This window comes from Dermacentor albipictus, chromosome 10, assembly GCF_038994185.2.
Source record: "Dermacentor albipictus isolate Rhodes 1998 colony chromosome 10, USDA_Dalb.pri_finalv2, whole genome shotgun sequence".
NCBI lineage: Eukaryota > Metazoa > Arthropoda > Arachnida > Ixodida > Ixodidae > Dermacentor > Dermacentor albipictus.
Genome location: NC_091830.1, coordinates 48,479,560 through 48,491,783, shown reverse-complemented (window position 1 = coordinate 48,491,783; position 12,224 = coordinate 48,479,560).

Here is a 12,224-nt window from a genome sequence, read left to right as displayed (position 1 = left end):
TCCGACGGCTTTCCTGCTCCCTGCTTTGTCTGTAGCAGGAGAGTCACCCCGCTGGCTTGTCGCGAAAGGAAGGCTGGACGCGGCAGAAGCAGTCATGATGCAGGCTGCCACGACGAACAACTTCCCGCTTGCTACCACCGCCTGTCTCGTGCAAAAACTCAGGGAACAGGTCGAAAATCGCACGGGTCAGAAAGACACAGACAAAGACGACTTGATCGACTGTCACTCCCTCCGACGTCGAGCGTTGGCAATGTTCTTTGTCTGCTTCTGCATGTCATTCGTCTATCACGTCAGCACTTTTTCGACGGCGCGTTTGGGGGAATTCTGGATCCCGGGGCTCACGGTGGTCGTCACGCTGTTGACGTACGCGGCGATGCACTTCCTGCTGACCGGCGTCGCCCTTATTACGGTACTTACCACTTGCTTCGTGCTGACGGGCATAATCCAATGCGCGCTGAGTATCGCCGCCGGCGCCGTCGGACTCGGTACCGTCACCAAGGTCTTGCTCGCGCTATCCAAGGGTGCGTCAACTGTGATTTTCGTTCACTGTCTCACGTACGTGCTCGAGCTGTTCCCGTCGGCCGTACGGGGTGGCGCTATCTTCTGGGCGTACGCCAGTGGACGCGTCGCGGCCACGTTCTCGTCCATGATTTTCGTACTGAAGCCGAACGCACACGAAGACGTGCTCTTTGGCGTGACCGGACTATTCATTTTCGCCTGTCTGCGTGTGATCCGTGCCCTGCCACGCACGACGGTGGTGGAGGAAGCGAAAATCGTGACTAGGCTAGCTTCGGACTCCACCAGGATTACCATGGACCACATGAAGCGGACCCTGGTGCGGCAGACTCCAGAAAAGGCGCTCAAGACTACAAGCGCGGACAGCTCCAAGTCCTCCGGCAGGAAGAGGCGGAAAAGCAGTGCCAGGAGCACTCCGGGCAGTTCTAAGACATCCCGTGGCTCTCGCACCGACCACATGGAAAAGTGACAAGCCGCACGAAGGTTGAGCGCACTCCTTTGGTGGTGTCGAGTTCTCGAACTTTACGAAGCTGCTTCTAATATGCTCGTATCAGGTTCAAATCAACTGTATTAAGCTAGCCTTGCCCTGAAACTAAGCTTTTAGAAACTAGCAGATATTCTATATTTTTGTATTTTTGATGGACCGGTATGCTTAATACGTATCTTACTCCTTTAAATGGCCTGCAATATATAGTTTTCTATTCGTAGCCAATGCAGCCACGCTCTCAAAGATGCCGTGTAGACTTCTCCAAAATATAAAGCCATGTAGTCTTTTTAAAGAGACCGTCTCTTTCTTTCTCTCTCTCCGTGAGACCACCACTACAGTTTGTCACTGAATTAGAGACGCGGTGGGAAAGGTGCGAGGCAGCACACTTAGAGCAGGATCTACCAATTTCTAACACGTGTCCGCAACATAAACCGCCTTTTTCCCTACGCCTCACATGTAGTGTAGACTGCGTCGTACTTCGCACTCCAGACTCCCCCTGCCCCTTTGTTCTGAAGTCCTTGCTGAGCGCGACTAGCATGCTGTTCGTATCTAACCTCTTTCACATACCTGTGACCCAAGTTAACTACTAGCTTGAGCCACTGGGTATATGCCAGAATATACTTGCTGATGACTGCTACCTCGCTTAGTAGACAGCTTGGGTCACTGGGTATACGATAGTGGCATGCGCTCATTCTTGGCCAATCTCCCAGAATTAGTGAGTCAAGACCACACAAGGAACGTGTAGCGTTACACCCTTATAGTAAATCGAAAGCATGCCATCGAAGTCGAGCGCGTCCGCTTAATGATTGGCCGTCCCGACAAAATTGCAATGGCTATTCATTAAGGCATTTCATTCAATGGCTATGTTGCACCTGGTGATGCCGTGCCTTCGACCAGTGCTGGTGGTGGAGAACCAACAAGGCACTTCATCTGTGTGTACACGTACCTGTGTACCTGTGTGTACCTGTGTGTACCTGTGTGTACCTGTGTGTACCTATGTACGTACCTGTGTGTACATACGTGTCTATAAAGAAAATGTATGCGAGGAAATGTATATAGAGCAATTAAAGACAGCTAGTCATTCAACTCAACAAACACTACGCAATTTCGCTTAACACAACTTTCCCTATAGCATTACTTGATGATGATGATGATGATGTATGTTGTTTTGTGGCGCAAGGGCCAGGTTTGGCCAAAGAGCGCCATGACTGGTGGTAGTGTTAAGGATGTATTATGGAAGATGTGACTTGGCTGTAAAGTGGCCTAAAATAGTCGCAGTAAAGTGCGTAAAATCTATGTACTATAAAATTATGGCGATGACTAATGATGAATACTATGAACATTAAAATCCATCGTAGAAGAATGATGCACAATAAAAATGTATAGGATGGTAAAATTACTTAAAGCACTGCTGCCTCGCCAGAGCCCTTGAAACACAAGGGCCTAGAGGCATGTGCTATACTAAAGAGCTATCGCGGCGGTATCCTCTGAAGAGAGGACCCGCTACGAACATGTGGGCTAAAAACATGCAAAACAACATCTTTCAGAAAACTTAGGACTGCGTTGGTGTCAAATAAAGGTTCTGGGCCGAGTAACATAACGGGATGAAGGGGGATGCGCTGCTGGTATGCTAAGGGAAAATGTTTCTTTCTTTCGTATTCGGCTTCCCGACACTCCAAGAGGACGTGGAGGACGGTCAGCCTGTCCCCGCATCTACCGCAAGTTGGAGGATCATTTCCAGTGAGTAAAAAGTTATGTGTGCCGAAAGTGTGTCCTATTCTTAGACGGCAGAATAGGACATCTGTCCGGCGGGATTTTGTTACGGGAGGCCAGAAACCTAATTGTGGCTTGATTACATGCAGTTTATTGTTTGTTTCCCTGTCCCACGAGCGTTGCCAGTAGTTCCGCAGTTTTCTGCGCAAGTAGGGCCTCAGATCTGTGACAGGGACTGCTGCGGTAGGATTTACAGAATACGATACAACTGATGTGGCCATCTGGTCCGCCAGAACATTGCCTTCAATGGCCCTATGACCGGGCACCCAGCATATGATGACATGCTGGTTACATATATACGTTTTACATAGGACGGAATAGAGTTCGTTGATGACTGGGTTTTTGTGCTTAGAAAATGACATCAAGGCCTTCACAACACTGAGGGAGTCCGTATATATAACTGATTTCTGGAGTTGTGATTTATTTATATGCTTTACGGCCGACAGCAGTGCGTAGGCCTCAGCCGTAAAGATACTAGTTTCCGGATGCAGTACGTCGGATTCCGAGAAGGATAGACCGACGGCTGCATAGGACACCCCGTCGTGTGACTTCGATGCGTCTGTGTAGAACTCCGTGCAGGAGTATTTGTGCTGGAGTTCCCGGAAATGCATTAGGATTTCAATCTCTGGAGCGTGTTTTGTGACTTGCATGAAAGATATATCACATTGTATGAGCTGCCACTCCCAAGGAGGTAGCAGCTTGGCTGGATGCATTAGGCGAAGCTCGAGGAGTGGAATGTGCATTTCTTCACTAAGCTCCCTCACACGCAGCGAGAAAGGCTGTCTTACGGAGGGACGATTGCGAAAGAGTGTAGCATATGTCATGTCATGAATGGTATTAAAACAGGGATGTTGAGGATTTGCGTGGACTTTCAGAAAATATGTGTGGCTGGTGTATGTTCTCTGGATATGAAGAGACCACTCATTCGATTCTGCATATAAACTTTGTATGGGACTCGTTCTGAATGCGCCAGTGGCCAGACGGATTCCTAGATGGTGGACTGGGTCTAGCATCCTTAGTGCGCTTGGGGCGGCAGAGTGGTAAATCACGGCGCCATAGTCTAGTCGTGATCGAATGAGGCTTTTATAGAGATTCATTAAGCACTTCCTGTCACTACCCCACGTAGTCTGGGATAGAAGTTTGATTATGTTCATTGTTTTTAGACACTTTTCTTTGAGATGTTTAATGTGGGGGACGAAGGTGAGTCTGTAGTCAAGTATGACACCTAGAAATTTGTGTTCTTTGTTTACAGGGATCTGTTGTCCACGCAGTTCTATGCAAGGATCTGGGATAAGTCCTCTCTTTCTTGTAAAAAGAACACAAGAGCTTTTGTTAGGATTGATCTTAAACCCATTCTTGTCTGCCCACATTGACACTTTGTTCAGGCCATGCTGTACCTGTCTCTCGCAGACTGCGAGGTTACAGGATTTGAAAGCTATTTGAATGTCGTCCACGTAGACAGAGTAAAAGATGGCGGGTGGTAGTGAAGCACGAAGCGTATTCATCTTCACGATAAATAGCGTGCAGCTGAGCACGCCTCCTTGGGGTACACCCGTTTCTTGCGTAAAAGGACGTGAGAGTGCATTGCCGACTTTTACCCGGAAGGTACGATTTGACAGATAGCTTTTTATTATATTAAACATATTACCGTGGATGCCCATTTCTGACAAGTCTCTTAAGATTCCGTAACGCCACGTCGTATCGTACGCCTTCTCCATATCAAGGAATATGGATAAGAAGAATTGTTTGTGTACAAATGCGTCCCGGATATTTGCTTCTACACGTACAAGGTGGTCAGTTGTGGAGCGTCCTTCTCGGAAGCCGCACTGATAAGGATCAAGAATTTTGCTCTGTTCAAGGAAAAAGATGAGTCGCCGATTTATCATTTTTTCGAACACCTTACAAAGGCAACTTGTGAGGGCTATCGGGCGGTAACTTGCCACTGAGGAAGGGTCTTTGCCTTGTTTCAAAACAGGGACTACAATGGCTTCCTTCCACGCGGTTGGAAGGTACCCTGCATCCCAGATGGTGTTGAAAAGTGTAAGTAGTGTAAGTTGCGTGTCATTGTGTAAGTGTTTGAGCATTTCATATAAGATTCTATCAGATCCTGGTGCGGAACTCTTGCATGCGCTCAAGGCCGCTTTCAACTCGGCAGCACTAAATGGACAATTATATGGTTCATTCTGTCGGCATTTATTGATGAGTGGCTTGGATTCTTCTATTTCTTTATATTTCAGAAAGGATTGCGAGTAATGGTTGGCACTTGACACACTCTCAAAGTGCTCCCCAAGTGAGTCCGCCTGATCTTGTAGGGTATCACCTTCTGTGTTTACCAAAGGGAGTGCATGTGCTTGTCGCCCTCTTATCCTATTGACCCTGTTCCAGGCTTTCGCCTCATCTCTGAACGAGTTAATACTTGATAGAAACTTCTGCCAACTTTCTCGTCTGGCCTGTCGGCGGGTTCGCCTGCCTTCGGATTTTACTTTTTTAAAGTTGAGTAGATTTTCTGCAGTGGGAGAAGCGCGTAGCAACCCCCACGCCCTGTTCTGTTTTTTACGAGCGATCCTACAATTGTCGTTCCACCATGGGACACGCCGTTTGCAGGCCAAGCCTTTTACTTCTGATATGCATTTATATGCGACATCTATTATGAATACTGTAAAAAACTCGACTGCAGCGTCAATTTCTAATGAAGACAGGTCAGCCCATGAGATACTAGTTAGAGATCGAAATTTCTCCCAATCAGCTGTCTCAATCTTCCACCTAGGAGCGTATGGTGGATATTCGTTTTCTTTATATGATCTTAGCAGTATAGGGAAGTGATCGCTACCGTAAGGGTTGTCGGTAACTTCCCATTCAAGTTCAGGCAGTACAGACGGGGAGACTATACTGAGATCTATTGACGAAAAGGATCGGTTTGCAAGAGAGTAATATGTGGGCTCTTTTTTATTGAGAAGGCACGCTCCAGAAGAGAAAAGGAACTGTTCAACAAGGCGACCTCGCGCATCTATACGAGAGTCGCCCCACAGAGAGCTGTGCGCATTGAAATCGCCAAGAACAGCATAAGGTTCTGGCAATTGATCGATCAAGGAGTGAAATTCATGTTTGTTCAGTTGGTAATGCGGGGGTATGTAAAAGGAGCAGATGGTGATGAGTTTGTTTAGTAGGACAACTCGAGCCGCCACTGCTTCAAGGGGCGTTTGTAGCTGTAAAGGTTGACATGCAATACTTCTATGAGTAAGAATCGCAACACCACCCGATGATGCGACGGCATCATCGCGATCTTTGCGAAACGTCAGATACGTACGGAGAAAGTTTGTGTGTTTAGATTTTAGGTGAGTTTCCTGTAAACACAGCACTTTTGGATTATGTTTGTGGATAAGTTCTTGCAAATCATCAAGGTTTCTAAGGAGACCTCTGATGTTCCATTGGATGATTTGTGTATCCATGTTTAAGGTGAATTGGTGCTGTGTTTACGGAGACGGAGTGGATGCCTTATAGTACAGAGCCCTTTCGAGGCCCTGTAATAGGTGTTTTGTTCTTTCTGAAGCGTTCGAGCGATTCTCGACGCTCCTTAGGCGTTTGGTGCGCCTTGGGGTCAGGTGTAGTGTCCATTGCCTCGTGTGAGGCGCCGGACAAGCGCTCTTGCGAGCGAGAGGTTTTCAGAGGGAGTCCCGCCTTGGAGGGCAAGACCCCTGCGCCCACCAGCCCGGAGGTCGATGGGGTTCCCTGAGGGATTTGGCAGCGCTGGACGTTGCCAGCGCTGGAAGGGGCCTCGGAGGTTGGGGCAGCCTCGGCTGCACCCACCTTTGGGGTGGATGGTCCCTTCTCCTCGGTTGACGGAGCAGCGCTAGCTGCAACCGCCGCGGGGGCAGATGGCGTAACTGCCGACTCACTGCCTGTGGGTCTGACAGCCGCCGGAGGCCGTTGCGACGCTGCCCCCTTACGCGCCACATCGGCAAAGCTGCTCTTAGACAGGTATGACACCCGCCTACGTGCCTCCTTGAAAGATATATTTTCTTTGACTTTGATTGTCACAATCTCTTTTTCTCTTTTCCAGGACGGGCAGGCGCGCGAGTATGCGGCGTGCTCGCCATCACAGTTGACACAATGTGGAGTCTTCTGGCATGTTTCGGAGGAATGTTCAGTGTCACTACACTTGGCACATGTCAGCCGGCCTCGACAGTTCTGTGAACTGTGGCCGAACCTTTGGCACTTAAAACATCTGAGAGGATTTGGCACGTATGGCCTAACACGAAGTTTGATATAACCGGCCTCGATGGACTCGGGGAGGACACTTGAACCGAACGTGAGTATAAGGTGTTTCGTGTTGATCTCTTTACCGTCTCGCCTGATCTTAATTCGCTTAACATTTATTACATTCTGTTCACTGAAGCCCTCCAAGAGTTCAGCTTCAGTGAGCTCTAGCATGTCATCGTCCGAGACAACGCCGCGGGTGGTGTTCATGGTACGATGCGGAGTTACTGTTATTTGGGTTTCGCCAAACGAGACAAGTTTCGGCAGTTTCTCGTACTGCTTCTTATCGTGGAGCTCCAAGAGAAGATCACCACTTGTCATTCTCGACGCCTTATATCCTGTTCCAAAAACTTCAGTTAAAGACTTCGAAACGAGGAACGGTGAGATGTTACGCACTAGTTTGTCTGGGTTTTCTGAGTGGATCACATGATATTTAGGAAAGTTCTGGACTTGTCGTCCGAAAAACTGAAAGAGATCTTCGGTGCGCCCTCGTTTGTGAGGGCGATCAGGGAGTTTGGGAAAAGCGTTTTCCATAAGTTCAGTAGGGTTTTCGGCCGTGATGCCGACCACCCACCATGGAGCCCAACAGGGGGACGTGACAGGAGTTCCTGCTAGAGAGACCCTGCCAACGCCAGCCGTACATCGCTGCTATAACCAAATACAGCATAACCAAGGCTGGCTAGCTACACAGGGTTAACCCTTGCCGCCGGGAAACTAGGAAGTGAGGAGAAGTAATGAGAAGACAGGAAAGATGAAAAAGACGAGAGAGAAAGACGAAGATTGGAGAGGAGGACAGGAAAAGGCGACTGCCGATTTCCCCCGGGTGGGTCAGTCCGGGGGTGCCGTCTACGTGAAGCCGAGGCCAAAGGGGTGTGTTGCCGCCGCCGAGGGGCCGTAAAGGTCCAAACACCCGGCATTGGCTCAACCCCCAGGATCCCCTTTTCCCCGGACACGGCTAAGCCGCGCACGGCTACACGCGGGAGGGTCCAACCCTCGTGTGCTCGGGTCCGTGGTGTCGCAACACACCAAACGCCTGCTTGCGCAGACGCCCCTGCGGGGATAGCATTACTTCCATCGTCATAATCACAATAATCGTCGTAACGAATGAAGCTATAGCGATTGACATGTGTGAATAAAATATATTATGGAAACATATTTATTGTGGATAAAATCAGTCAATCAATATTCATCATACCTTATAAAACATTTCATCAATTACACACCAATCGTAATATAGATTGCTGTAGTCGCACTAACGTCGCCACCATCAGTCCAGGGTTCCACTTGTGTTGTTTCTCAGACACTTCTAGACGTATGGGCACATGGTATCAGGATGACCATTTCTCTGTAGGGGGTAATCGAAGGTTAGAGGCAGGTGGGTGGGAAGGGGGATGGCGTGCCTTTAGGATATGATGCTGGTCTGGGACGCCTTTAATTCCGCGAGGGGCACTCAGGCCAAGGTTGTCCATGAATGCAGCAGAGACGGATCCAACCAGTGCATCAGTCGCCGCCCTCAACAAGAGAGTGACGTCTTCTCTAACACTCGGCACGTGAACCTGAGTTTCGCGCTGTCAGAGCGGTAATTGTTCTCGGTGAAGCGGCGGTAGTGTTTTCAGGTTCATCCGAGGACCGGAACGCTGGGTGCTTGGAAGTACTCTCAGGCCGGCGAGCCGAGGTTAATTGTAAACCGGAGCATCGGAAGGCGTAGGAGTAAATAGCGTTGCTGCTGGAGCCATCGTGTAACGTCAAGTTGTAAAAAAACGCTAACAAATGTCCTGTCAGTTCTACATAAACGCGATTGGTGCGAAGTAATCACCACAAAGGGTTTTGTACATGCTCTTTTTCATATAAAGAGAAGTAAACATTTTGCTTGCATGTTATGGCTCGTTCCGGTGTCACCAGCGCGGTCGTTTTTTGATACGTATACCCGTCCAACGTATAATGCGTGTGCGGTGACATATCTCCGCCAGGCCGAAACTCTTCCATTTACGGCAGTCAGTAAACGCTCGCCATAAACGCGCATGCTGCCTTTGCGGCACTTCAATGTTACGGTGGACATACTGCGCGCTGTTTCCTATTTACTAAACAGCCCAGTTTCGGTGGCCGAAGCAAAGGCACGTAGCCCGTTCGCATATGGTGATCCCGGCACGCAAGACTTGGAAGCTGCTGCTGACATTTTTTTGCGTTTTCTCCGGTTTTTCGCGTTTTCTCTCTGGCAAGCGCAAGTGGTTCTGGTGATTAGCGGGCCATCCAAGTGTGACTATAGCATCAAGATTTTTGGTATTGCTGTAAAGCGCATAAGTGGGCACAAGTGAGTTCTTTTGTGTGATTGGTCAGGGCAATACCGCCTCGAGCACATAAAGTGTAATCAGAGGTCGCATCTAAAGCCAAAAGTATATTCCGAAGAGTTGTATGTTCCTGTCGACCAAAAAAAAATGGATGACTAACAAGCGGTGTCGCGTTGCCAGGAGTTACACGCGAATGTCACCAAAGACATGGCCACGATCCTATTCCAGGGATCAGCGGTAATGTACATCAACAGCATGTGGACCACCGCGTGACTGAGACTCCATTAGGAGCGCTGCCTCCTTGTGTTGTGTCTAGCACGAGAGAGTAGTCTCTGCGATGGCATTGGAGGGATAGCAGCGAGCAAAGTCCGCGATATAGATGGGGGGGGGGGGAGGCGTAGAGCATCGGCATATTTAACATGCGCGCCGTGCTGAAGAAAGCCTGCGACATCAGCAGCGCGTGTAGTCTTGAAGGCTTGAGTGATAGCTTACCATTGGTCGTAATTGGTAGCCACAAAGACAGACACACACGTTGAGAAAATGAACAGAGGGAAAGGGCCGAGTGAGTTAAAAGCTGTCATAATGAAAGCGCTCCTATGGTATGTCAACAGACTGAAGAACACAATCAGCTTAGATGCACGACTTTTTCAAGCTCTGGCGGAGTTCGTAGGAGGCGACATAATGACGCACAAAATAGCATGTACGAAGCCATAAGAATCAGCTTTGGTCGTATGCCTGCGTGACACGCCGTGGTATCTCCTGTCGCCAAACCATCTTGGAGTTGTGTGATGACGGCTTATGTTGGGTGCTCGCGGATAACTTCCTATCAGAGGCATCAGGAGGACGTGTTTACGGTACAAGATCACAGACTGCTAAAAAGCAGGCTTGCGAATGAAGGCGTCAGAAGGTTGAGTATTACGGCCCTTGTCGATGTCGAAAGAGACGACAGCGTTTTTATTCATTGTTTAGTGCTGAAGAAATGAGTTCAAGTTATATTGATTATTTGCATCAGAATGAGGAGGTGCTCAGGCGAGAAGCCAACACATTACATTTGAGGGTGCCCTAGTACCCTGTGTACATTACATACGATTGCAAGAATATGGCATTACGAAATAAACAGAAGCCGAAAACGAGTTCACCTATTAGTACAGTGTAGTAAAAAAGAAGCACCTTCCTATTAGTGCAGTGTAGTAAAAAAGAAGCACCTTCACAGTAATGTTGTTGAGGGCGCAATGAATGAATAGGCTGGAAAAAAACTGTCTATTGGAAAAAACAGTTCGCAATGATGAAATCCCGTAAGGATGCAATGACGCATGACTACGCCCGACTGTTTGCTGCAAAATAACAACATATTTTAGAAAATCATACACTTCGGTATCGCGCTCCTTAATGGAGTAGTATAATTCGAAGTGGAAGAAATGGATGCCGTGTCCACGATAAACTTGACTTTAAACGGCTTCAGTCCCGTAGCCGTCGGATCATTTAGGACTTACGTGGGCGTGTGGCCGTCAAAACAGGCTAGACTCGATGGTTAATTCAGTGAGGTGATGAAGAGAAAGAAGGCACAAGATTGCAGAAGGCCTCAGGAAAATGAATTATTGAGTATCGTGGTCCGGGGGCGTGCTATGGTTACAACGCCTAAAAAAATTTACGCAGAAACCCCTCTGGGAGTTGTCTAAGTGTCCCTTAGCATTGTGCCGCTTGCTCATCTCCACGCAGCCTGGTCTCATTATGAATGTTATGAAAATTGATCCGAGCAGTATAAATGACAGCGCTGCAGCGACAGCGAACATTATCAACCGTGTTTCGCCGTACTTCAGTTTCCGCTCGATATGGCGTGGCCGCGTGGACCCTATCTTGTAAGCGGTCTGTGACGGGGACACGATACACCGAGTGTTGATAGCTTCGTTGGAGCTGCGTTCTCGCCGCTTAGTTCGCGCTGAAGCGACAGGCAGCACGAAGGTGAATTCGTTCACGGCTGCGTGCTCTACCTTGAAAGCGAACGTCTTACGTGAAGGATGGACGGAGCGACGGACTGAGGGACAGGTTTCCTCGCTAGGTAAAGAGACATATAAATGCTTGCGCATTTAAAATCTCAATAATTATGAACGGAGCCAACACAAATGCGGGCATCGTGGCAAAGTTGAAACCGCTGGACCGTTTCCGACTGGAACTGTCTTCCAGGGGCCATCTTCCAGTCCCCTAATTTTGTTAAAGCTCTAGAAGAGCATTTGTTTGAGTGAATGAGAGCTGCATATGTGCGAAAGCGTATACATATGTATGAATATGTACATGTGTATACATATTTTTCTGCTTGTCTATTAGCGGCAATCTGTTAAACTGCCGTTCTTTCTTTTTATTTTTTGATGTCACAGTGTATTTACATGCCTTGTATAGCCCCTCCTGCATGGGCCATAACTGTTGGCCTGCAGTATTCTGAAATAAATAAATAAATAAATCTCGGGACAACTAAATTAGCCGGGTGAAACATAAAAACTCAACCTTGACAGGGTGTCCGAATTTCGGGACAAAAGTTGACGGTGGAAGGAGTTCAGCTGAAGCCATATGTGCGAAATAAGGTGAGAATGTCGGCAGGCGTCGAACAGAGGCACCGTAATTTTTGCAGTCGACGCCAGTGCCCCACAACTGTAGAGTAACTGGCAACTGCCCATATGAGCAAAATGCCTGGTCCTCTGTTACATGGCGAATCGGAGCTGAAATCAGGGACATGCACTCTGTCACATGACCGACAGTGAATTCCATGACCCATTCTTCAACGGCTGGTACCGATCTTCACGCGATAAGGATGCGAACAAATTTCCTTATGTGCCGACTCTCACCTTCCTCCAACCGCAACATTCCATACTTTTATTCCTGACAGTAGCTCAACTCGCGAGTGCAAG